General features: G+C 41.9%; 23 non-coding genes across 23 annotated transcripts; all 23 read left to right on the forward strand.

Annotated features, from left to right (window-relative positions):
• Positions 1-1,082: 1,082 nt before the first annotated feature.
• Positions 1,083-1,155, forward strand: trnar-acg (transfer RNA arginine (anticodon ACG)). Its single transcript has one exon. It is a non-coding gene; the product is annotated as a tRNA-Arg (tRNA).
• Positions 1,156-4,897: 3,742 nt separating this feature from the next.
• trnar-acg (transfer RNA arginine (anticodon ACG)) lies at positions 4,898-4,970 on the forward strand. Its single transcript has one exon. It is a non-coding gene; the product is annotated as a tRNA-Arg (tRNA).
• Positions 4,971-5,442: 472 nt separating this feature from the next.
• On the forward strand, positions 5,443-5,515 carry trnar-acg (transfer RNA arginine (anticodon ACG)). The gene has a single exon. It is a non-coding gene; the product is annotated as a tRNA-Arg (tRNA).
• Positions 5,516-5,987: 472 nt separating this feature from the next.
• On the forward strand, positions 5,988-6,060 carry trnar-acg (transfer RNA arginine (anticodon ACG)). The gene has a single exon. It is a non-coding gene; the product is annotated as a tRNA-Arg (tRNA).
• A 472-nt stretch (positions 6,061-6,532) lies between these two features.
• Positions 6,533-6,605, forward strand: trnar-acg (transfer RNA arginine (anticodon ACG)). The gene has a single exon. It is a non-coding gene; the product is annotated as a tRNA-Arg (tRNA).
• A 1,017-nt stretch (positions 6,606-7,622) lies between these two features.
• Positions 7,623-7,695, forward strand: trnar-acg (transfer RNA arginine (anticodon ACG)). The gene has a single exon. It is a non-coding gene; the product is annotated as a tRNA-Arg (tRNA).
• A 2,107-nt stretch (positions 7,696-9,802) lies between these two features.
• trnar-acg (transfer RNA arginine (anticodon ACG)) lies at positions 9,803-9,875 on the forward strand. The gene has a single exon. It is a non-coding gene; the product is annotated as a tRNA-Arg (tRNA).
• A 472-nt stretch (positions 9,876-10,347) lies between these two features.
• trnar-acg (transfer RNA arginine (anticodon ACG)) lies at positions 10,348-10,420 on the forward strand. The gene has a single exon. It is a non-coding gene; the product is annotated as a tRNA-Arg (tRNA).
• Positions 10,421-10,892: 472 nt separating this feature from the next.
• On the forward strand, positions 10,893-10,965 carry trnar-acg (transfer RNA arginine (anticodon ACG)). Its single transcript has one exon. It is a non-coding gene; the product is annotated as a tRNA-Arg (tRNA).
• Positions 10,966-11,437: 472 nt separating this feature from the next.
• Positions 11,438-11,510, forward strand: trnar-acg (transfer RNA arginine (anticodon ACG)). The gene has a single exon. It is a non-coding gene; the product is annotated as a tRNA-Arg (tRNA).
• Positions 11,511-11,982: 472 nt separating this feature from the next.
• Positions 11,983-12,055, forward strand: trnar-acg (transfer RNA arginine (anticodon ACG)). The gene has a single exon. It is a non-coding gene; the product is annotated as a tRNA-Arg (tRNA).
• Positions 12,056-12,527: 472 nt separating this feature from the next.
• On the forward strand, positions 12,528-12,600 carry trnar-acg (transfer RNA arginine (anticodon ACG)). Its single transcript has one exon. It is a non-coding gene; the product is annotated as a tRNA-Arg (tRNA).
• A 472-nt stretch (positions 12,601-13,072) lies between these two features.
• trnar-acg (transfer RNA arginine (anticodon ACG)) lies at positions 13,073-13,145 on the forward strand. The gene has a single exon. It is a non-coding gene; the product is annotated as a tRNA-Arg (tRNA).
• Positions 13,146-13,617: 472 nt separating this feature from the next.
• On the forward strand, positions 13,618-13,690 carry trnar-acg (transfer RNA arginine (anticodon ACG)). The gene has a single exon. It is a non-coding gene; the product is annotated as a tRNA-Arg (tRNA).
• A 472-nt stretch (positions 13,691-14,162) lies between these two features.
• trnar-acg (transfer RNA arginine (anticodon ACG)) lies at positions 14,163-14,235 on the forward strand. Its single transcript has one exon. It is a non-coding gene; the product is annotated as a tRNA-Arg (tRNA).
• A 472-nt stretch (positions 14,236-14,707) lies between these two features.
• On the forward strand, positions 14,708-14,780 carry trnar-acg (transfer RNA arginine (anticodon ACG)). The gene has a single exon. It is a non-coding gene; the product is annotated as a tRNA-Arg (tRNA).
• A 472-nt stretch (positions 14,781-15,252) lies between these two features.
• trnar-acg (transfer RNA arginine (anticodon ACG)) lies at positions 15,253-15,325 on the forward strand. The gene has a single exon. It is a non-coding gene; the product is annotated as a tRNA-Arg (tRNA).
• A 1,024-nt stretch (positions 15,326-16,349) lies between these two features.
• On the forward strand, positions 16,350-16,422 carry trnar-acg (transfer RNA arginine (anticodon ACG)). The gene has a single exon. It is a non-coding gene; the product is annotated as a tRNA-Arg (tRNA).
• Positions 16,423-16,894: 472 nt separating this feature from the next.
• On the forward strand, positions 16,895-16,967 carry trnar-acg (transfer RNA arginine (anticodon ACG)). The gene has a single exon. It is a non-coding gene; the product is annotated as a tRNA-Arg (tRNA).
• Positions 16,968-17,991: 1,024 nt separating this feature from the next.
• trnar-acg (transfer RNA arginine (anticodon ACG)) lies at positions 17,992-18,064 on the forward strand. The gene has a single exon. It is a non-coding gene; the product is annotated as a tRNA-Arg (tRNA).
• A 472-nt stretch (positions 18,065-18,536) lies between these two features.
• Positions 18,537-18,609, forward strand: trnar-acg (transfer RNA arginine (anticodon ACG)). Its single transcript has one exon. It is a non-coding gene; the product is annotated as a tRNA-Arg (tRNA).
• Positions 18,610-19,081: 472 nt separating this feature from the next.
• trnar-acg (transfer RNA arginine (anticodon ACG)) lies at positions 19,082-19,154 on the forward strand. Its single transcript has one exon. It is a non-coding gene; the product is annotated as a tRNA-Arg (tRNA).
• A 472-nt stretch (positions 19,155-19,626) lies between these two features.
• trnar-acg (transfer RNA arginine (anticodon ACG)) lies at positions 19,627-19,699 on the forward strand. The gene has a single exon. It is a non-coding gene; the product is annotated as a tRNA-Arg (tRNA).
• Positions 19,700-21,134: the final 1,435 nt, after the last annotated feature.

Below are 21,134 nucleotides of genomic sequence, written 5' to 3' on the forward strand. Positions count from 1 at the left end.
TGGATAACGCGTCTGACTACGGATCAGAAGATTCTAGGTCCGACTCCTGGCTGGCTCGTCTCATTTTCGTCAATAAATAAGTCATAGCGTCATAGCCTACGAATCCAACAATTGTGACCAAAGAATTGCAAAAACATAGCTTCCACAGCAGTTGACTCAGCTTAGATATATCACGACTTGCTGAATCCAGCAATTTGTCCTGATCCTCACTTTCAGGGAAAATCGGTATTTACCTTGTAGAGCGTTTTCAGCTGCCCATTAACCACCACCCACTGAAAAGAAATGTCCTCTCTCCAGTTTACAAAGATTAATAGTTCCACTTTCTAGACAAAATTCAGAGAATTCACATAAAATTGTCACTTAACAATTTGAGCAGACAGTGTATTTTATTGTCCTAGATTTGTTTTGCATAGGCAATCACAGGTTGTATTTGCACCAAGAATGGGAAGGAAATTAGCAGACAAGAGCCACATTGCACAGAACAATTTTGTGGCCAAACAGGGTCTGTTGTCTGGCCACAAATGAAGCAGATGGCATGGGCCAGTGCCGCAATGGATAACGCGTCTGACTACGGATCAGAAGATTCTAGGTTCGACTCCTGGCTGGCTCGTCTCATTTTCGTCAATGAATAAGATCATAGCCTACGAATCCAACAATTGTGACCAAAGAATTGCGAAAAACTAGCTTCCACAGCAGTTGACTCAGCTTAGATATATGACGACTTGCTGAATCCAGTAATTTGTCCTGATCCTCACTTTCAGGGAAAATCGGTATTTACCTTGCAGAGGGTTTTCAGCTGCCCATTAACCACCGCGCACTGAAAAGAAATGTCCTCTCTCCAGTTTACAAAGATGAATAGTTCCACTTTCTAGACAAAATTCAGAGAATTCACATAAAATAGTCACTTAACAATTTGAGCAGACAGTGTATTTTATTGTCCTAGATTTGTTTTGCATAGGCAATCACAGGTTGTATTTGCACCAAGAATGGGAAGGAAATCAGCAGACAAGAGCCACATTGCACAGAACAATTTTGTGGCCAAACAGGGTCTGTTGTCTGGCCACAAATGAAGCAGATGGCATGGGCCAGTGGCGCAATGGATAACGTGTCTGACTACGGATCAGAAGATTCTAGGTTCGACTCCTGGCTGGCTCGTCTCATTTTCGTCAATGAATAAGATCATAGCCTACGAATCCAACAATTGTGACCAAAGAATTGCGAAAAACTAGCTTCCACAGCAGTTGACTCAGCTTAGATATATCACGACTTGCTGAATCCAGTCATTTGTCCTGATCCTCACTTTCAGGGAAAATCGGTATTTACCTTGCAGAGGGTTTTCAGCTGCCCATTAACCACCGCGCACTGAAAAGAAATGTCCTCTCTCCAGTTTACAAAGATTAATAGTTCCACTTTCTAGACAAACTTCAGAGAATTCACATAAAATTGTCACTTTACAATTTGAGCAGACAGTGTATTTTATTGTCCTAGATTTGTTTTGCATAGGCAATCACAGGTTGTATTTGCACCAAGAATGGGAAGGAAATTAGCAGACAAGAGCCACATTGCACAGAACAATTTTGTGGCCAAACAGGGTCTGTTATCTGGCCACAAATGAAGCAGATGGCATGGGCCAGTGCCGCAATGGATAACGTGTCTGACTACGGATCAGAAGATTCTAGGTTCGACTCCTGGCTGGCTCGTCTCATTTTCGTCAATGAATAAGATCATAGCCTACGAATCCAACAATTGTGACCAAAGAATTGCGAAAAACTAGCTTCCACAGCAGTTGACTCAGCTTAGATATATGACGACTTGCTGAATCCAGTAATTTGTCCTGATCCTCACTTTCAGGGAAAATCGGTATTTACCTTGCAGAGGGTTTTCAGCTGCCCATTAACCACCGCGCACTGAAAAGAAATGTCCTCTCTCCAGTTTACAAAGATTAATAGTTCCACTTTCTAGACAAACTTCAGAGAATTCACATAAAATTGTCACTTAACAATTTGAGCAGACAGTGTATTTTATTGTCCTAGATTTGTTTTGCATAGGCAATCACAGGTTGTATTTGCACCAAGAATGGGAAGGAAATTAGCAGACAAGAGCCACATTGCACAGAACAATTTTGTGGCCAAACAGGGTCTGTTGTCTGGCCACAAATGAAGCAGATGGCATGGGCCAGTGCCGCAATGGATAACGCGTCTGACTACGGATCAGAAGATTCTAGGTTCGACTCCTGGCTGGCTCGTCTCATTTTCGTCAATGAATAAGATCATAGCCTACGAATCCACCAATTGTGACCAAAGAATTGCGAAAACATAGCTTCCACAGCAGTTGATTAGGCTTAGATATATCACGGCTTGCTGAATCCAGCAATTTGTCCTGATCCTCACTTTCAGGGAAAATCGGTATTTACCTTGGAGAGCGTTTTCAGCTGCCCATTAACCACCACCCACTGAAAAGAAATGTCCTCTCTCCAGTTTACAAAGATTAATAGTTCCACTTTCTAGACAAAATTCAGAGAATTCACATAAAATAGTCACTTAACAATTTGAGCAGACAGTGTATTTTATTGTCCTAGATTTGTTTTGCATAGGCAATCACAGGTTGTATTTCCATCAAGAATGGGAAGGAAATTAGCAGACAAGAGCCACATTGCTCAAAACAATTTTGTGGCCAAACAGGGTCTGTTGTCTGGCCACAACTGAAGCAGATGGCATGGGCCAGTGGCGCAATGGATAACGCGTCTGACTACGGATCAGAAGATTCTAGGTCCGACTCCTGGCTGGCTCGTCTCATTTTCGTCAATAAATAAGATCATAGCCTACGAATCCACCAATTGTGACCAAAGAATTGCGAAAACATAGCTTCCACAGCAGTTAACTCAGCTTAGATATATCACGGCTTGCTGAATCCAGCAATTTGTCCTGATCCTCACTTTCAGGGAAAATCGGTGTTTACCTTGTAGAGCGTTTTCAGCTGCCCATTAACCACCACCCACTGAAAAGAAATGTCCTCTCTCCAGTTTACAAAGATTAATAGTTCCACTTTCTAGACAAAATTCAGAGAATTCACATAAAATTGTCACTTAACAATTTGAGCAGACAGTGTATTTTATTGTCCTAGATTTGTTTTGCATAGGCAATCACAGGTTGTATTTGCACCAAGAATGGGAAGGAAATTAGCAGACAAGAGCCACATTGCACAGAACAATTTTGTGGCCAAACAGGGTCTGTTGTCTGGCCACAAAAGAAGTAGGTGGCATGGGCCAGTGGCGCAATGGATAACGCGTCTGACTACGGACCAGAAGATTCTAGGTTCGACTCCTGGCTGGCTCGTCTCATTTTCGTCAATAAATAAGATCATAGCCTACGAATCCACCAATTGTGACCAAAGTATTGCGAAAAACTAGCTTCCACAGCTGTTGACTGAGCTTAGATATATGACGACTTGCTGAATCCAGCAATTTGTCCTGATCCTCACTTTCAGGGAAAATCGGTATTTACCTTGTAGAGCGTTTTCAGCTGCCCATTAACCACCACCCACTGAAAAGAAATGTCCTCTCTCCAGTTTACAAAGATTAATAGTTCCACTTTCTAGACAAAATTCAGAGAATTCACATAAAATTGTCACTTAACAATTTGAGCAGACAGTGTATTTTATTGTCCTAGATTTGTTTTGCATAGGCAATCACAGGTTGTATTTGCACCAAGAATGGGAAGGAAATTAGCAGACAAGAGCCACATTGCACAGAACAATTTTGTGGCCAAACAGGGTCTGTTGTCTGGCCACAAATGAAGCAGATGGCATGGGCCAGTGGCGCAATGGATAATGTGTCTGACTACGGCTCAGAAGATTCTAGGTTCGACTCCTGGCTGGTTCGTCTCGTTCTCGTCAATAAATAAGATCATAGCCTCCGAACCCAACAATTGTGACCAAAGATTTGCGAAAAACTAGCTTCCACAGCAGTTGACTCAGCTTAGATATATGACGACTTGCTGAATCCAGTAATTTGTCCTGATCCTCACTTTCAGGGAAAATCGGTATATCCCTTGCAGATGGTTTATAGCTGCCCATTAACCACCCCGCTCTGAAAAGAAATGTCCTCTCTCCAGTTTACAAAGATTAATAGTTCCACTTTCTAGACAAACTTCAGAGAATTCACATAAAATTGTCACTTAACAATTTGAGCAGACAGTGTATTTTATTGTCCTAGATTTGTTTTGCATAGGCAATCACAGGTTGTATTTGCACCAAGAATGGGAAGGAAATTAGCAGACAAGAGCCACATTGCTCAGAACAATTTTGTGGCCAAACAGGGTCTGTTGTCTGGCCACAAAAGACGTAGGTGGCATGGGCCAGTGGCGCAATGGATAACGCGTCTGACTACGGACCAGAAGATTCTAGGTTCGACTCCTGGCTGGCTCGTCTCATTTTCGTCAATAAATAAGATCATAGCCTACGAATCCACCAATTGTGACCAAAGAATTGCGAAAAACTAGCTTCCACAGCAGTTGACTCAGCTTAGATATATCACGGCTTGCTGAATCCAGCAATTTGTCCTGATCCTCACTTTCAGGGAAAATCGGTATTTACCTTGTAGAGCGTTTTCAGCTGCCCATTAACCACCACCCACTGAAAAGAAATGTCCTCTCTCCAGTTTACAAAGATTAATAGTTCCACTTTCTAGACAAAATTCAGAGAATTCACATAAAATTGTCACTTAACAATTTGAGCAGACAGTGTATTTTATTGTCCTAGATTTGTTTTGCATAGGCAATCACAGGTTGTATTTGCACCAAGAATGGGAAGGAAATTAGCAGACAAGAGCCACATTGCACAGAACAATTTTGTGGCCAAACAGGGTCTGTTGTCTGGCCACAAATGAAGCAGATGGCATGGGCCAGTGGCGCAATGGATAACGCGTCTGACTACGGATCAGAAGATTCTAGGTTCGACTCCTGGCTGGCTCGTCTCATTTTCGTCAATGAATAAGATCATAGCCTACGAATCCAACGATTGTGACCAAAGAATTGCGAAAAACTAGCTTCCACAGCAGTTGACTCAGTTTAGACATATGACGACTTGCTGAATCCAGTAATTTGTCCTGATCCTCACTTTCAGGGAAAATCGGTATTTACCTTGCAGAGGGTTTTCAGCTGCCCATTAACCACCGCGCACTGAAAAGAAATGTCCTCTCTCCAGTTTACAAAGATTAATAGTTCCACTTTCTAGACAAAATTCAGAGAATTCACATAAAATTGTCACTTAACAATTTGAGCAGACAGTGTATTTTATTGTCCTAGATTTGTTTTGCATAGGCAATCACAGGTTGTATTTGCACCAAGAATGGGAAGGAAATTAGCAGACAAGAGCCACATTGCACAGAACAATTTTGTGGCCAAACAGGGTCTGTTGTCTGGCCACAAATGAAGCAGATGGCATGGGCCAGTGGCGCAATGGATAACGCGTCTGACTACGGATCAGAAGATTCTAGGTTCGACTCCTGGCTGGCTCGTCTCATTTTCGTCAATGAATAAGATCATAGCCTACGAATCCAACAATTGTGACCAAAGAATTGCGAAAAACTAGCTTCCACAGCAGTTGACTCAGCTTAGATATATGACGACTTGCTGAATCCAGTAATTTGTCCTGATCCTCACTTTCAGGGAAAATAGGTATTTACCTTGCAGAGGGTTTTCAGCTGCCCATTAACCACCGCGCACTGAAAAGAAATGTCCTCTCTCCAGTTTACAAAGATTAATAGTTCCACTTTCTAGACAAACTTCAGAGAATTCACATAAAATTGTCACTTTACAATTTGAGCAGACAGTGTATTTTATTGTCCTAGATTTGTTTTGCATAGGCAATCACAGGTTGTATTTGCACCAAGAATGGGAAGGAAATTAGCAGACAAGAGCCACATTGCACAGAACAATTTTGTGGCCAAACAGGGTCTGTTGTCTGGCCACAAATGAAGCAGATGGCATAGGCCAGTGGCGCAATGGATAACGCGTCTGACTACGGATCAGAAGATTCTAGGTTCGACTCCTGGCTGGCTCGTCTCATTTTCGTCAATGAATAAGATCATAGCCTACGAATCCAACAATTGTGACCAAAGAATTGCGAAAAACTAGCTTCCACAGCAGTTGACTCAGCTTAGATATATGCCGACTTGCTGAATCCAGTAATTTGTCCTGATCCTCACTTTCAGGGAAAATCGGTATTTACCTTGCAGAGGGTTTTCAGCTGCCCATTAACCACCGCGCACTGAAAAGAAATGTCCTCTCTCCAGTTTACAAAGATTAATAGTTCCACTTTCTAGACAAACTTCAGAGAATTCACATAAAATTGTCACTTAACAATTTGAGCAGACAGTGTATTTTATTGTCCTAGATTTGTTTTGCATAGGCAATCACAGGTTGTATTTGCACCAAGAATGGGAAGGAAATTAGCAGACAAGAGCCACATTGCTCAGAACAATTTTGTGGCCAAACAGGGTCTGTTGTCTGGCCACAAAAGAAGTAGGTGGCATGGGCCAGTGGCGCAATGGATAACGCGTCTGACTACGGATCAGAAGATTCTAGGTTCGACTCCTGGCTGGCTCTTCTCATTTTCGTCAATAAATAAGATCATAGCCTACGAACCCAACAATTGTGACCAAAGAATTGTGAAAAACTAGCTTCCACAGCAGTTGACTCAGCTTAGATATATGACGACTTGCTGAATCCAGTAATTTGTCCTGATCCTCACTTTCAGGGAAAATCGGTATATACCTTGCAGATGGTTTTCAGCTGCCCATTAACCACCGCGCACTGAAAAGAAATGTCCTCTCTCCAGTTTACAAAGATTAATAGTTCCACTTTCTACACAAACTTCAGAGAATTCACATAAAATTGTCACTTAACAATTTGAGCAGACAGTGTATTTTATTGTCCTAGATTTGTTTTGCATAGGCAATCACAGGTTGTATTTGCACCAAGAATGGGAAGGAAATTAGCAGACAAGAGCCACATTGCTCAGAACAATTTTGTGGCCAAACAGGGTCTGTTGTCTGGCCACAAAAGACGTAGGTGGCATGGGCCAGTGGAGCAATGGATAACGCGTCTGACTACGGACCAGAAGATTCTAGGTTCGACTCCTGGCTGGCTCGTCTCATTTTCGTCAATAAATAAGATCATAGCCTACGAATCCACCAATTGTGACCAAAGAATTGCGAAAAACTAGCTTCCACAGCAGTTGACTCAGCTTAGATATATCACGGCTTGCTGAATCCAGCAATTTGTCCTGATCCTCACTTTCAGGGAAAATCGGTATTTACCTTGTAGAGCGTTTTCAGCTGCCCATTAACCACCACCCACTGAAAAGAAATGTCCTCTCTCCAGTTTACAAAGATTAATAGTTCCACTTTCTAGACAAAATTCAGAGAATTCACATAAAATTGTCACTTAACAATTTGAGCAGACAGTGTATTTTATTGTCCTAGATTTGTTTTGCATAGGCAATCACAGGTTGTATTTGCACCAAGAATGGGAAGGAAATTAGCAGACAAGAGCCACATTGCACAGAACAATTTTGTGGCCAAACAGGGTCTGTTGTCTGGCCACAAAAGAAGTAGGTGGCATGGGCCAGTGGCGCAATGGATAACGCGTCTGACTACGGATCAGAAGATTCTAGGTTCGACTCCTGGCTGGCTCTTCTCATTTTCGTCAATAAATAAGATCATAGCCTACGAACCCAACAATTGTGACCAAAGAATTGTGAAAAACTAGCTTCCACAGCAGTTGACTCAGCTTAGATATATGACGACTTGCTGAATCCAGTAATTTGTCCTGATCCTCACTTTCAGGGAAAATCGGTATATACCTTGCAGATGGTTTTCAGCTGCCCATTAACCACCGCGCACTGAAAAGAAATGTCCTCTCTCCAGTTTACAAAGATTAATAGTTCCACTTTCTACACAAACTTCAGAGAATTCACATAAAATTGTCACTTAACAATTTGAGCAGACAGTGTATTTTATTGTCCTAGATTTGTTTTGCATAGGCAATCACAGGTTGTATTTGCACCAAGAATGGGAAGGAAATTAGCAGACAAGAGCCACATTGCTCAGAACAATTTTGTGGCCAAACAGGGTCTGTTGTCTGGCCACAAAAGACGTAGGTGGCATGGGCCAGTGGAGCAATGGATAACGCGTCTGACTACGGACCAGAAGATTCTAGGTTCGACTCCTGGCTGGCTCGTCTCATTTTCGTCAATAAATAAGATCATAGCCTACGAATCCACCAATTGTGACCAAAGAATTGCGAAAAACTAGCTTCCACAGCAGTTGACTCAGCTTAGATATATCACGGCTTGCTGAATCCAGCAATTTGTCCTGATCCTCACTTTCAGGGAAAATCGGTATTTACCTTGTAGAGCGTTTTCAGCTGCCCATTAACCACCACCCACTGAAAAGAAATGTCCTCTCTCCAGTTTACAAAGATTAATAGTTCCACTTTCTAGACAAAATTCAGAGAATTCACATAAAATTGTCACTTAACAATTTGAGCAGACAGTGTATTTTATTGTCCTAGATTTGTTTTGCATAGGCAATCACAGGTTGTATTTGCACCAAGAATGGGAAGGAAATTAGCAGACAAGAGCCACATTGCACAGAACAATTTTGTGGCCAAACAGGGTCTGTTGTCTGGCCACAAATGAAGCAGATGGCATGGGCCAGTGGCGCAATGGATAACGCGTCTGACTACGGATCAGAAGATTCTAGGTTCGTCTCCTGGCTGGCTCGTCTCATTTTCGTCAATGAATAAGATCATAGCCTACGAATCCACCAATTGTGACCAAAGAATTGCGAAAAACTAGCTTCCACAGCAGTTGACTCAGCTTAGATATATCACGGCTTGCTGAATCCAGCAATTTGTCCTGATCCTCACTTTCAGGGAAAATCGGTATTTACCTTGTAGAGCGTTTTCAGCTGCCCATTAACCACCACCCACTGAAAAGAAATGTCCTCTCTCCAGTTTACAAAGATTAATAGTTCCACTTTCTAGACAAAATTCAGAGAATTCACATAAAATTGTCACTTAACAATTTGAGCAGACAGTGTATTTTATTGTCCTAGATTTGTTTTGCATAGGCAATCACAGGTTGTATTTGCACCAAGAATGGGAAGGAAATTAGCAGACAAGAGCCACATTGCACAGAACAATTTTGTGGCCAAACAGGGTCTGTTGTCTGGCCACAAATGAAGCAGATGGCATGGGCCAGTGGCGCAATGGATAATGTGTCTGACTACGGATCAGAAGATTATAGGTTCGACTCCTGGCTGGTTCGTCTCGTTTTCGTCAATAAATAAGATCATAGCCTCCGAACCCAACAATTGTGACCAAAGATTTGCGAAAAACTAGCTTCCACAGCAGTTGACTCAGCTTAGATATATGACGACTTGCTGAATCCAGTAATTTGTCCTGATCCTCACTTTCAGGGAAAATCGGTATATCCCTTGCAGATGGTTTATAGCTGCCCATTAACCACCCCGCTCTGAAAAGAAATGTCCTCTCTCCAGTTTACAAAGATTAATAGTTCCACTTTCTAGACAAAATTCAGAGAATTCACATAAAATTGTCACTTAACAATTTGAGCAGACAGTGTATTTTATTGTCCTAGATTTGTTTTGCATAGGCAATCACAGGTTGTATTTGCACCAAGAATGGGAAGGAAATTAGCAGACAAGAGCCACATTGCACAGAACAATTTTGTGGCCAAACAGGGTCTGTTGTCTGGCCACAAATGAAGCAGATGGCATGGGCCAGTGGCGCAATGGATAACGCGTCTGACTACGGATCAGAAGATTCTAGGTTCGACTCCTGGCTGGCTCGTCTCATTTTCGTCAATGAATAAGATCATAGCCTACGAATCCAACGATTGTGACCAAAGAATTGCGAAAAACTAGCTTCCACAGCAGTTGACTCAGTTTAGACATATGACGACTTGCTGAATCCAGTAATTTGTCCTGATCCTCACTTTCAGGGAAAATCGGTATTTACCTTGCAGAGGGTTTTCAGCTGCCCATTAACCACCGCGCACTGAAAAGAAATGTCCTCTCTCCAGTTTACAAAGATTAATAGTTCCACTTTCTAGACAAAATTCAGAGAATTCACATAAAATTGTCACTTAACAATTTGAGCAGACAGTGTATTTTATTGTCCTAGATTTGTTTTGCATAGGCAATCACAGGTTGTATTTGCACCAAGAATGGGAAGGAAATTAGCAGACAAGAGCCACATTGCACAGAACAATTTTGTGGCCAAACAGGGTCTGTTGTCTGGCCACAAAGGAAGCAGATGGCATGGGCCAGTGGCGCAATGGATAACGCGTCTGACTACGGATCAGAAGATTCTAGGTTCGACTCCTGGCTGGCTCGTCTCATTTTCGTCAATGAATAAGATCATAGCCTACGAATCCACCAATTGTGACCAAAGAATTGCGAAAACATAGCTTCCACAGCAGTTAACTCAGCTTAGATATATCACGGCTTGCTGAATCCAGCAATTTGTCCTGATCCTCACTTTCAGGGAAAATCGGTGTTTACCTTGTAGAGCGTTTTCAGCAGCCCATTAACCACCACCCACTGAAAAGAAATGTCCTCTCTCCAGTTTACAAAGATTAATAGTTCCACTTTCTAGACAAAATTCAGAGAATTCACATAAAATAGTCACTTAACAATTTGAGCAGACAGTGTATTTTATTGTCCTAGATTTGTTTTGCATAGGCAATCACAGGTTGTATTTCCATCAAGAATGGGAAGGAAATTAGCAGACAAGAGCCACATTGCTCAGAACAATTTTGTGGCCAAACAGGGTCTGTTGTCTGGCCACAAAAGAAGTAGGTGGCATGGGCCAGTGGCGCAATGGATAACGCGTCTGACTACGGATCAGAAGATTCTAGGTTCGACTCCTGGCTGGCTCTTCTCATTTTCGTCAATAAATAAGATCATAGCCTACGAACCCAACAATTGTGACCAAAGAATTGTGAAAAACTAGCTTCCACAGCAGTTGACTCAGCTTAGATATATGACGACTTGCTGAATCCAGTAATTTGTCCTGATCCTCACTTTCAGGGAAAATCGGTATATACCTTGCAGATGGTTTTCAGCTGCCCATTAACCACCGCGCACTGAAAAGAAATGTCCTCTCTCCAGTTTACAAAGATTAATAGTTCCACTTTCTACACAAACTTCAGAGAATTCACATAAAATTGTCACTTAACAATTTGAGCAGACAGTGTATTTTATTGTCCTAGATTTGTTTTGCCTAGGCAATCACAGGTTGTATTTGCACCAAGAATGGGAAGGAAATTAGCAGACAAGAGCCACATTGCTCAGAACAATTTTGTGGCCAAACAGGGTCTGTTGTCTGGCCACAAAAGAAGTAGGTGGCATGGGCCAGTGGCGCAATGGATAACGCGTCTGACTACGGATCAGAAGATTCTAGGTTCGACTCCTGGCTGGCTCGTCTCATTTTCGTCAATAAATAAGATCATAGCCTACGAATCCACCAATTGTGACCAAAGAATTGCGAAAAACTAGCTTCCACAGCAGTTGACTCAGCTTAGATATATCACGGCTTGCTGAATCCAGCAATTTGTCCTGATCCTCACTTTCAGCGAAAATCGGTATTTACCTTGTAGAGCGTTTTCAGCTGCCCATTAACCACCACCCACTGAAAAGAAATGTCCTCTCTCCAGTTTACAAAGATTAATAGTTCCACTTTCTAGACAAAATTCAGAGAATTCACATAAAATTGTCACTTAACAATTTGAGCAGACAGTGTATTTTATTGTCCTAGATTTGTTTTGCATAGGCAATCACAGGTTGTATTTGCACCAAGAATGGGAAGGAAATTAGCAGACAAGAGCCACATTGCACAGAACAATTTTGTGGCCAAACAGGGTCTGTTGTCTGGCCACAAATGAAGCAGATGGCATGGGCCAGTGGCGCAATGGATAACGCGTCTGACTACGGATCAGAAGATTCTAGGTTCGACTCCTGGCTGGCTCGTCTCATTTTCGTCAATGAATAAGATCATAGCCTACGAATCCAACAATTGTGACCAAAGAATTGCGAAAAACTAGCTTCCACAGCAGTTGACTCAGCTTAGATATATGCCGACTTGCTGAATCCAGTAATTTGTCCTGATCCTCACTTTCAGGGAAAATCGGTATTTACCTTGCAGAGGGTTTTCAGCTGCCCATTAACCACCACCCACTGAAAAGAAATGTCCTCTCTCCAGTATACAAAGATTAATAGTTCCACTTTCTAGACAAAATTCAGAGAATTCACATAAAATTGTCACTTAACAATTTGAGCAGACAGTGTATTTTATTGTCCTAGATTTGTTTTGCATAGGCAATCACAGGTTGTATTTGCACCAAGAATGGGAAGGAAATTAGCAGACAAGAGCCACATTGCACAGAACAATTTTGTGGCCAAACAGGGTCTGTTGTCTGGCCACAAATGAAGCAGATGGCATGGGCCAGTGGCGCAATGGATAACGCGTCTGACTACGGATCAGAAGATTCTAGGTTCGACTCCTGGCTGGCTCGTCTCATTTTCGTCAATGAATAAGATCATAGCCTACGAATCCAACAATTGTGACCAAAGAATTGCGAAAAACTAGCTTCCACAGCAGTTGACTCAGCTTAGATATATGACGACTTGCTGAATCCAGTAATTTGTCCTGATCCTCACTTTCAGGGAAAATCGGTATTTACCTTGCAGAGGGTTTTCAGCTGCCCATTAACCACCGCGCACTGAAAAGAAATGTCCTCTCTCCAGTTTACAAAGATTAATAGTTCCACTTTCTACACAAACTTCAGAGAATTCACATAAAATTGTCACTTAACAATTTGAGCAGACAGTGTATTTTATTGTCCTAGATTTGTTTTGCATAGGCAATCACAGGTTGTATTTGCACCAAGAATGGGAAGGAAATTAGCAGACAAGAGCCACATTGCTCAGAACAATTTTGTGGCCAAACAGGGTCTGTTGTCTGGCCACAAAAGACGTAGGTGGCATGGGCCAGTGGCGCAATGGATAACGCGTCTGACTACGGATCAGAAGATTCTAGGTTCGACTCCTGGCTGGCTCGTCACATTTTCGTCAATAAATAAGATCATAGCCTACGAATCCACCAATTGTGACCAAAGAATTGCGAAAAACTAGCTTCCACAGCAGTTGACTCAGCTTAGATATATCACGGCTTGCTGAATCCAGCAATTTGTCCTGATCCTCACTTTCAGCGAAAATCGGTATTTACCTTGTAGAGCGTTTTCAGCTGCCCATTAACCACCACCCACTGAAAAGAAATGTCCTCTCTCCAGTTTACAAAGATTAATAGTTCCACTTTCTAGACAAAATTCAGAGAATTCACATAAAATTGTCACTTAACAATTTGAGCAGACAGTGTATTTTATTGTCCTAGATTTGTTTTGCATAGGCAATCACAGGTTGTATTTGCACCAAGAATGGGAAGGAAATTAGCAGACAAGAGCCACATTGCACAGAACAATTTTGTGGCCAAACAGGGTCTGTTGTCTGGCCACAAATGAAGCAGATGGCATGGGCCAGTGGCGCAATGGATAACGCGTCTGACTACGGATCAGAAGATTCTAGGTTCGACTCCTGGCTGGCTCGTCTCATTTTCGTCAATGAATAAGATCATAGCCTACGAATCCAACAATTGTGACCAAAGAATTGCGAAAAACTAGCTTCCACAGCAGTTGACTCAGCTTAGATATATGCCGACTTGCTGAATCCAGTAATTTGTCCTGATCCTCACTTTCAGGGAAAATCGGTATTTACCTTGCAGAGGGTTTTCAGCTGCCCATTAACCACCGCGCACTGAAAAGAAATGTCCTCTCTCCAGTTTACAAAGATTAATAGTTCCACTTTCTAGACAAACTTCAGAGAATTCACATAAAATTGTCACTTAACAATTTGAGCAGACAGTGTATTTTATTGTCCTAGATTTGTTTTGCATAGGCAATCACAGGTTGTATTTGCACCAAGAATGGGAAGGAAATTAGCAGACAAGAGCCACATTGCTCAGAACAATTTTGTGGCCAAACAGGGTCTGTTGTCTGGCCACAAAAGACGTAGGTGGCATGGGCCAGTGGCGCAATGGATAACGCGTCTGACTACGGATCAGAAGATTCTAGGTTCGACTCCTGGCTGGCTCGTCTCATTTTCGTCAATAAATAAGATCATAGCCTACGAATCCACCAATTGTGACCAAAGAATTGCGAAAAACTAGCTTCCACAGCAGTTGACTCAGCTTAGATATATCACGGCTTGCTGAATCCAGCAATTTGTCCTGATCCTCACTTTCAGGGAAAATCGGTATTTACCTTGTAGAGCGTTTTCAGCTTCCCATTAACCACCACCCACTGAAAAGAAATGTCCTCTCTCCAGTATACAAAGATTAATAGTTCCACTTTCTAGACAAAATTCAGAGAATTCACATAAAATTGTCACTTAACAATTTGAGCAGACAGTGTATTTTATTGTCCTAGATTTGTTTTGCATAGGCAATCACAGGTTGTATTTGCACCAAGAATGGGAAGGAAATTAGCAGACAAGAGCCACATTGCACAGAACAATTTTGTGGCCAAACAGGGTCTGTTGTCTGGCCACAAATGAAGCAGATGGCATGGGCCAGTGGCGCAATGGATAACGCGTCTGACTACGGATCAGAAGATTCTAGGTTCGACTCCTGACTGGCTCGTCTCATTTTCGTCAATGAATAAGATCATAGCCTACGAATCCAACAATTGTGACCAAAGAATTGCGAAAAACTAGCTTCCACAGCAGTTGACTCAGCTTAGATATATGACGACTTGCTGAATCCAGTAATTTGTCCTGATCCTCACTTTCAGGGAAAATCGGTATTTACCTTGCAGAGGGTTTTCAGCTGCCCATTAACCACCGCGCACTGAAAAGAAATGTCCTCTCTCCAGTTTACAAAGATTAATAGTTCCACTTTCTAGACAAACTTCAGAGAATTCACATAAAATTGTCACTTTACAATTTGAGCAGACAGTGTATTTTATTGTCCTAGATTTGTTTTGTATAGGCAATCACAGGTTGTATTTCCATCAAGAATGGGAAGGAAATTAGCAGACAAGAGCCACATTGCTCAGAACAATTTTGTGGCCAAACAGGGTCTGTTGTCTGGCCACAACTGAAACAGATGGCATGGGCCAGTGGCGCAATGGATAACGCGTCTGACTACGGATCAGAAGATTCTAGGTTCGACTCCTGGCTGGTTCGTCTCATTTTCGTCAATAAATAAGATCATAGCCTACGAATCCACCAATTGTGACCAAAGAATTGCGAAAACATAGCTTCCACAGCAGTTGATTAGGCTTAGATATATCACGGCTTGCTGAATCCAGCAATTTGTCCTGATCCTCACTTTCAGGGAAAATCGGTATTTACCTTGGAGAGCGTTTTCAGCTGCCCATTAAACACCACCCACTGAAAAGAAATGTCCTCTCTCCAGTTTACAAAGATTAATAGTTCCACTTTCTAGACAAAATTCAGAGAATTCACATAAAATAGTCACTTAACAATTTGAGCAGACAGTGTATTTTATTGTCCTAGATTTGTTTTGCATAGGCAATCACAGGTTGTATTTCCATCAAGAATGGGAAGGAAATTAGCAGACAAGAGCCACATTGCTCAAAACAATTTTGTGGCCAAACAGGGTCTGTTGTCTGGCCACAACTGAAGCAGATGGCATGGGCCAGTGGCGCAATGGATAACGCGTCTGACTACGGATCAGAAGATTCTAGGTCCGACTCCTGGCTGGCTCGTCTCATTTTCGTCAATAAATAAGTCATAGCGTCATAGCCTACGAATCCAACAATTGTGACCAAAGAATTGCAAAAACATAGCTTCCACAGCAGTTGACTCAGCTTAGATATATCACGACTTGCTGAATCCAGCAATTTGTCCTGATCCTCACTTTCAGGGAAAATCGGTATTTACCTTGTAGAGCGTTTTCAGCTGCCCATTAACCACCACCCACTGAAAAGAAATGTCCTCTCTCCAGTTTACAAAGATTAATAGTTCCACTTTCTAGACAAACTTCAGAGAATTCACATAAAATTGTCACTTAACAATTTGAGCAGACAGTGTATTTTATTGTCCTAGATTTGTTTTGCATAGGCAATCACAGGTTGTATTTGCACCAAGAATGGGAAGGAAATTAGCAGACAAGAGCCACATTGCTCAGAACAATTTTGTGGCCAAACAGGGTCTGTTGTCTGGCCACAAAAGAAGTAGGTGGCATGGGCCAGTGGCGCAATGGATAACGCGTCTGACTACGGATCAGAAGATTCTAGGTTCGACTCCTGGCTGGCTCTTCTCATTTTCGTCAATAAATAAGATCATAGCCTACGAACCCAACAATTGTGACCAAAGAATTGTGAAAAACTAGCTTCCACAGCAGTTGACTCAGCTTAGATATATGACGACTTGCTGAATCCAGTAATTTGTCCTGATCCTCACTTTCAGGGAAAATCGGTATTTACCTTGCAGAGGGTTTTCAGCTGCCCATTAACCACCGCGCACTGAAAAGAAATGTCCTCTCTCCAGTTTACAAAGATTAATAGTTCCACTTTCTAGACAAACTTCAGAGAATTCACATAAAATTGTCACTTTACAATTTGAGCAGACAGTGTATTTTATTGTCCTAGATTTGTTTTGTATAGGCAATCACAGGTTGTATTTCCATCAAGAATGGGAAGGAAATTAGCAGACAAGAGCCACATTGCTCAGAACAATTTTGTGGCCAAACAGGGTCTGTTGTCTGGCCACAACTGAAACAGATGGCATGGGCCAGTGGCGCAATGGATAACGCGTCTGACTACGGATCAGAAGATTCTAGGTTCGACTCCTGGCTGGTTCGTCTCATTTTCGTCAATAAATAAGATCATAGCCTACGAATCCACCAATTGTGACCAAAGAATTGCGAAAACATAGCTTCCACAGCAGTTGATTAGGCTTAGATATATCACGGCTTGCTGAATCCAGCAATTTGTCCTGATCCTCACTTTCAGGGAAAATCGGTATTTACCTTGGAGAGCGTTTTCAGCTGCCCATTAAACACCACCCACTGAAAAGAAATGTCCTCTCTCCAGTTTACAAAGATTAATAGTTCCACTTTCTAGACAAAATTCAGAGAATTCACATAAAATAGTCACTTAACAATTTGAGCAGACAGTGTATTTTATTGTCCTAGATTTGTTTTGCATAGGCAATCACAGGTTGTATTTCCATCAAGAATGGGAAGGAAATTAGCAGACAAGAGCCACATTGCTCAAAACAATTTTGTGGCCAAACAGGGTCTGTTGTCTGGCCACAACTGAAGCAGATGGCATGGGCCAGTGGCGCAATGGATAACGCGTCTGACTACGGATCAGAAGATTCTAGGTCCGACTCCTGGCTGGCTCGTCTCATTTTCGTCAATAAATAAGTCATAGCGTCATAGCCTACGAATCCAACAATTGTGACCAAAGAATTGCAAAAACATAGCTTCCACAGCAGTTGACTCAGCTTAGATATATCACGACTTGCTGAATCCAGCAATTTGTCCTGATCCTCACTTTCAGGGAAAATCGGTATTTACCTTGTAGAGCGTTTTCAGCTGCCCATTAACCACCACCCACTGAAAAGAAATGTCCTCTCTCCAGTTTACAAAGATTAATAGTTCCACTTTCTAGACAAACTTCAGAGAATTCACATAAAATTGTCACTTAACAATTTGAGCAGACAGTGTATTTTATTGTCCTAGATTTGTTTTGCATAGGCAATCACAGGTTGTATTTGCACCAAGAATGGGAAGGAAATTAGCAGACAAGAGCCACATTGCTCAGAACAATTTTGTGGCCAAACAGGGTCTGTTGTCTGGCCACAAAAGAAGTAGGTGGCATGGGCCAGTGGCGCAATGGATAACGCGTCTGACTACGGATCAGAAGATTCTAGGTTCGACTCCTGGCTGGCTCTTCTCATTTTCGTCAATAAATAAGATCATAGCCTACGAACCCAACAATTGTGACCAAAGAATTGTGAAAAACTAGCTTCCACAGCAGTTGACTCAGCTTAGATATATGACGACTTGCTGAATCCAGTAATTTGTCCTGATCCTCACTTTCAGGGAAAATCGGTATATACCTTGCAGATGGTTTTCAGCTGCCCATTAACCACCGCGCACTGAAAAGAAATGTCCTCTCTCCAGTTTACAAAGATTAATAGTTCCACTTTCTACACAAACTTCAGAGAATTCACATAAAATTGTCACTTAACAATTTGAGCAGACAGTGTATTTTATTGTCCTAGATTTGTTTTGCATAGGCAATCACAGGTTGTATTTGCACCAAGAATGGGAAGGAAATTAGCAGACAAGAGCCACATTGCACAGAACAATTTTGTGGCCAAACAGGGTCTGTTGTCTGGCCACAAAAGACGTAGGTGGCATGGGCCAGTGGCGCAATGGATAACGCGTCTGACTACGGATCAGAAGATTCTAGGTTCGACTCCTGGCTGGCTCGTCTCATTTTCGTCAATAAATAAGATCATAGCCTACGAATCCACCAATTGTGACCAAAGAATTGCGAAAAACTAGCTTCCACAGCAGTTGACTCAGCTTAGATATATCACGGCTTGCTGAATCCAGCAATTTGTCCTGATCCTCACTTTCAGGGAAAATCGGTATTTACCTTGTAGAGCGTTTTCAGCTGCCCATTAACCACCACCCACTGAAAAGAAATGTCCTCTCTCCAGTATACAAAGATTAATAGTTCCACTTTCTAGACAAAATTCAGAGAATTCACATAAAATTGTCACTTAACAATTTGAGCAGACAGTGTATTTTATTGTCCTAGATTTGTTTTGCATAGGCAATCACAGGTTGTATTTGCACCAAGAATGGGAAGGAAATTAGCAGACAAGAGCCACATTGCACAGAACAATTTTGTGGCCAAACAGGGTCTGTTGTCTGGCCACAAATGAAGCAGATGGCATGGGCCAGTGGCGCAATGGATAACGCGTCTGACTACGGATCAGAAGATTCTAGGTTCGACTCCTGACTGGCTCGTCTCATTTTCGTCAATGAATAAGATCATAGCCTACGAATCCAACAATTGTGACCAAAGAATTGCGAAAAACTAGCTTCCACAGCAGTTGACTCAGCTTAGATATATGACGACTTGCTGAATCCAGTAATTTGTCCTGATCCTCACTTTCAGGGAAAATCGGTATTTACCTTGCAGAGGGTTTTCAGCTGCCCATTAACCACCGCGCACTGAAAAGAAATGTCCTCTCTCCAGTTTACAAAGATTAATAGTTCCACTTTCTAGACAAACTTCAGAGAATTCACATAAAATTGTCACTTTACAATTTGAGCAGACAGTGTATTTTATTGTCCTAGATTTGTTTTGTATAGGCAATCACAGGTTGTATTTCCATCAAGAATGGGAAGGAAATTAGCAGACAAGAGCCACATTGCTCAGAACAATTTTGTGGCCAAACAGGGTCTGTTGTCTGGCCACAACTGAAACAGATGGCATGGGCCAGTGGCGCAATGGATAACGCGTCTGACTACGGATCAGAAGATTCTAGGTTCGACTCCTGGCTGGTTCGTCTCATTTTCGTCAATAAATAAGATCATAGCCTACGAATCCACCAATTGTGACCAAAGAATTGCGAAAACATAGCTTCCACAGCAGTTGATTAGGCTTAGATATATCACGGCTTGCTGAATCCAGCAATTTGTCCTGATCCTCACTTTCAGGGAAAATCGGTATTTACCTTGGAGAGCGTTTTCAGCTGCCCATTAACCACCACCCACTGAAAAGAAATGTCCTCTCTCCAGTTTACAAAGATTAATAGTTCCACTTTCTAGACAAAATTCAGAGAATTCACATAAAATAGTCACTTAACAATTTGAGCAGACAGTGTATTTTATTGTCCTAGATTTGTTTTGCATAGGCAATCACAGGTTGTATTTCCATCAAGAATGGGAAGGAAATTAGCAGACAAGAGCCACATTGCTCAAAACAATTTTGTGGCCAAACAGGGTCTGTTGTCTGGCCACAACTGAAGCAGATGGCATGTGCCAGTGGCGCAATGGATAACGCGTCTGACTACGGATCAGAAGATTCTAGGTCCGACTCCTGGCTGGCTCGTCTCATTTTCGTCAATAAATAAGTCATAGCGTCATAGCCTACGAATCCAACAATTGTGACCAAAGAATTGCAAAAACATAGCTTCCACAGCAGTTGACTCAGCTTAGATATATCACGACTTGCTGAATCCAGCAATTTGTCCTGATCCTCACTTTCAGGGAAAATCGGTATTTACCTTGTAGAGCGTTTTCAGCTGCCCATTAACCACCACCAACTGAAAAGAAATGTCCTCTCTCCAGTTTACAAAGATTAATAGTTCCACTTTCTAGACAAAATTCAGAGAATTCACATAAAATTGTCACTTAACAATTTGAGCAGACAGTGTATTTTATTGTCCTAGATTTGTTTTGCATAGGAAATCACAGGTTGTATTTCCACCAAGAATGGGAAGGAAATTAGCAGACAAGAGCCACATATCTCAGAACAATTTTGTGGCCAAACAGGGTCTGTTGTCTGGCCACAAATGAAGCAGCTGGCATGGGGCAGTGGCGCAATGGATAACGTGTCTGACCACGGATCAGAAGATTCTAGGTTCGACTCCTGGCTGGCTTGTCTCATTTTTGTCAATAAATAAGATCATAGCCTACGAATCCAACAATTGTGACCAAAGAATTGCGAAAACATAGCTTCCACAGCAGTTGACTCAGCTTAGATATATGACGACTTGCTGATTCCAGCAATTTGTCCTGATCCTGACTTTCAGGGAAAATCGGTATTTACCTTGTAGAGGCTTTTCAGCTGCCCATTAACCACCACGCACTGAAAAGAAATGTCCTCTCTCCAGTTTACAAAGATTAATAGTTCCACTTTCTAGACAAAATTCAGAGAATTCACATAAAATTGTCACTTAACAATTTGAGCAGACAGTGTATTTTATTGTCCTAGATTTG

The sequence above is a fragment of the Conger conger genome, chromosome 16 (assembly GCF_963514075.1).
Source record: "Conger conger chromosome 16, fConCon1.1, whole genome shotgun sequence".
Taxonomy (NCBI): domain Eukaryota; kingdom Metazoa; phylum Chordata; class Actinopteri; order Anguilliformes; family Congridae; genus Conger; species Conger conger.